Consider the following 4,140-nt stretch of genomic DNA (forward strand, 5'->3'; position numbering starts at 1 on the left):
GGCATTGTGTAGAATATTTAGATCAATTTGATGAGATTTGGCATATTAACAGTATTAAATCTTCCAACCCATCACACGGTCTATCTCTCATTTTATTTTGCCTGAACAGCAGGTGGTCGTTTTAATTGTACAGACCTTGACCTTGTGGGACTCCCAACTCCAGCTCGAGTTAGGGAGCTCTCCAGGCTCAGGCTGGGTTCTTCCTGCCTGAGCTGCAGCCTGTAAACCCCTTCCAGTCAGTAACTGGGGAAGCCAAACCTTCAGCCTATTTGTTTCTACCTCTCAGGGATTACGCTCAAGTATAGCCTGGCATCTAATGTTTGCAAACCGGTGTTTCTTATACTTAGGTTGCTTTTATTGTCAGTGAGAGAGTAAATCTGGTTCCTGTTACTCCATTTTTTTAAGAATGAGAAATCTTCTTTTTCATTCTGTATAGCAGACTTCCCTCATGTAGATACTTATGCAGAGCAGCTCTGTTATTGTTAATATTCCTGGCCAAATGCCTGAATTGCAGCAAAGCTAATGTTTAACTTGCCAGGCCTGAAAGACAGGCAGTGTAGTAGAATACAGTCAAAAACGAGCTGGCCTATAAACATGAAAAATAGTGCTTGCCCTCATTAGTAATCACCAAAATGCGTATTAAAACCACACAAAGGTGGCATTTCACACCGAGGACGGTGAGGTAAGGAACCTAGTGGGAGGGTTAGACATTGATGAAACGAGCACAAAATCAAAGACAGAAATTTCAGCTGTGATGGTCTAGAAAGGAGAAGGACATTGTGCCCTGAAAGAGAACAACAGAGGGTCTGACCTGGCCTGGGGGCTGGGAAGCTTTCACTGAGGAAGTGTAGGTCTTGGGGCAGCTGAGGCATGAGTAAGAGTTTAACAGGCTGATACAAAGACAGAAAAGGTTTCAAAGGGAGCAGCAGGTGACAAAGTCCAGTGATGGAGAATATGGAAGGCGTGTGGAGCCCAGGGAAAGACAGTGCTGGGCGGTGAGGTGTCTAAGCCAGGCAGCTCTTGGTGGGGAGGAACCTTCCAGACACCGCGCAAGGAGTGACTTTCAGGGCAGATGCAGCCCTTGTTGTCCCCAAACCTGCCCTCTAGGGGGAAGACAGGCCACAAACCAAGTACACAGCAACAACGTAAGATGTTTGCTAATGTGATCCCGTCTATGAAGTGGTGGGGAAGAGGTCCCAAGAAGGATTCTCAGGGAAGGGCAACAGGACATGCAGAAGGCTTGTGTTCAAGAAAGTGAATTCAGGAAAGCCTTGGGTTAGAGTGTGAATTCGGGAGAGCTCTGGGTCAGAGGCATGAATTCGGGAGAGCCCTGGGCTAGAGATGTGAATTCTGGAGAGCTCTGGGCCAGAGGTTTGAATTCAGGAGAGCCCTGGGTGAGAGGTATGAATTTGTGAGAGCCCTGGATGAGAAATGTAAATTCGGAAGAGCCTTGGGTGAGGTGTGAATTTGGAATATTCCCCGGGTCAGAGGTGTGAATTTGGGACTGGACAGTGTTTGTTTCCTAGGCTGCTGTAACATAGCACCACTGCTTTTCAGCCTCTCCCTGCTCTGAGTTCTTGGCTGCTGCACTCTGTGTTTCCCCCTTGTCCACTCCCCTCGCCCCCTGTCCTCCTTGGCTACTACTATTATGATCTGACACAGTTCTTCCAGGCTGGCCAAGTGGCCTCTTCTACTCTCACCACCTACTCTCTCCAGGTAATGTCACCCAGGCTCGTAGCCACATTACATTTTAAGGTTAGAGTAGAGCAGTAGTAGTCACATATACAAGGACACGGGGAATGTAACAGTGTCACATTATTGAGGTGGAGGGTGAGCGGGTGAGTGGCATGAGAGGAGGCGACGCCTCTGCGCTAAGGGCAGGATGAGGGGGATAATGTGTCTCACGGGAAGGTTGCAGGAGTGGAGGTGGAGGGAGTGTCTGTCTGGGAACACCTGCTTCTTCTGAGAAGGAGGGTGTGAGAGAGGTGAGGTCGGGGTGGGGCTCAGTGGGGCTGGAAGTTTGAGGAGAGTGGAGATTGCGTTAAGGAGTGGTCATGGAGAGGGGAGAATAAGCCTCCAGGGAAAGGCGGGAGGGTGGCCGGGCTGGCCGCTGTGTCTGTTGGGGTCAATCCCATGAGTGCCCCTGTGTCCTGATGGTGATGCTTCCCATCACAGACTCACCAGGGCACCACACTCATCCCAGTGACTTGGGTGGGAAGCTGGAGGGGTGAGGAGTTTTGTATACTGGCAGGGATGTTCAATAATGGCTGTGGATATGGAGGGAAATGAAGAAAGAGAACCTGATGAGTTGAAGAAGTAAAAAGAATCAGCACTGGGTGGGGCTGGGAGGTGAGGGAGCAGCGGTGAGGGTTGAGCGAGTGATCTGTGGGGAGAGGCTCCGGCACTGGCCCCGGAGATTCAGGCAGTGATTTCAGAAGATGAGGCCGGAGTGTGGCTGTGGGAAGGACGGTGAGATAAAGGGGACATGGGAGGTGAGGAGACTGCATGGCCACAGTGTCCCTCACATAGACGTTGAACTCACCCAGGGGGCGGGTGGGAGCAGAGGTGGACGGTGCACTGTGAACCACGTGTCAACATCTTACGTGGCCGAGAGGGAGTGACCAGAGGTCACTGTGCAGTGGCAAAGGTGGGGTCCGGTGCATGTTTGAGGCATGGGCTTCAAAAAAGCAGTGTCATAGCTTTTGACTTCTGTCACATGAGGTCATTTACAAGAATAGGTCTAAGATAATTGTCATGTATGTGTCCACGCACCTGTTCAATAGGTCACTCTAACGCTATACCCGTGATTCAGAAAACATGTTGGTGAATGTGTGGAATGACAGATATCTACCAGTCTCTATGTTGGGCTTGCAGGCAGGAGGTAGATGAAAAAGTGTGTCTTCTTGTGGTGTTCAGAGTCAGAAGCACTGACAAACGAATTCGAGTAGGAGGGAGATGTCACACTAGCTCCGCGTTCCGTAGAGAGGGGACAGAGTGACACACTCTGGGGGAAGGAGTAGAGGAGCTGGTGGTGGTGGAGTCTGCAAGCACTCGGCTTGGGGAAACACAAGACTGGCTTCAGTGGCCTGAGGCGTAGTCAGAGGGTGAGTGTGTTGGTCTTTGAGACTCCCTGTCGCTCCCAGTTGGACTGACTGGACTGCAGGAGCTTCACGAATTCACCAGTTCCTGGAGTCTCCTTGGAAGAGGACCTGCCACAAGCCTCGTCCGGCTCCTTGAGGAGGGAAGAGCATCCAGTGCTCGTGTGACCTCCCCCCGCCCCGTCACCACAGGCACTGGCCGTACCCTCCGATGGAAACAGGTTTCCTACCTGCTGCTCCTCTGCAGTCCTTACGTGGCAGGCACGGACATAGGACCCGTCCAGGCCTGTCTTTCCCATACACAGTTACACACAGTGTTGTAAAATCACATTCATCGGCTGTCCCAGGTGGGAACTGGGCCCTATTGGAACCTTCGCTTCTGATGTCCTCAGAAGTGGCTCAATGAAATATTTTTCTGAATGTAGGGGGTGAACAGAGAAAATTACCCTCATTTGTTCTTCCTCTGTTAATTTTCCCTGTGAACTCAGGCCAGGACTATGTGGGCAGACAGTTCTCTGTGGCTGTTGGCTCAGTCTTCCAAACTACAGCATTTGCCCTTTTATTCAAAATCCCATCTGTCTGGTTTTCGATGGTTCTGTCTGTAGCACTTTCCCCATGCTGGTCTAAATGCAGGGGTGTGTGTGTGTGTGTGTGTGTATGGATGCTTAGATGCACCTATTGAGAGGGGAGTGCCTAGGCCAGATCACTCAGAGAAGGTGTTGGATTAAGCCATTTTGATGTTTCAATTACAGAAATCCTAAACTAAGCACAGCTTCTCTGACACCAGTAACAATTTCATTACTGAGCCATGAGATAACAGCAGGTTTACAAGAGAAGGTGGTAAGAAGATTGAGAATTCAAATAATGAGTGGAGTGCACACAGGAAAGAGTACTGTGCATGTCTTCATGAGGAACTTGAATTAAGGCTTCTGTGCCACAAATCAAGTAATGCGTAATTTTTTCTTTGGAAGCACGTAGAGGCTTTAATGATAACAATTTGTTCTTAAGAAAACCTAGGATTTTAAAAGAAACAGAACTAAGA

At 49.6% G+C, this 4,140-nt stretch overlaps 1 protein-coding gene across 10 annotated transcripts in view; it reads left to right on the forward strand.

The window, feature by feature from the left end:
* Positions 1 to 4,140, forward strand: part of SPATA13 (spermatogenesis associated 13) — a 327,141-nt gene that overhangs the window by 20,784 nt on the left and 302,217 nt on the right. The window lies entirely within an intron of this gene.

Source organism: Macaca fascicularis, chromosome 17 (genome assembly GCF_037993035.2).
Source record: "Macaca fascicularis isolate 582-1 chromosome 17, T2T-MFA8v1.1".
In the NCBI taxonomy this organism is placed as follows: domain Eukaryota; kingdom Metazoa; phylum Chordata; class Mammalia; order Primates; family Cercopithecidae; genus Macaca; species Macaca fascicularis.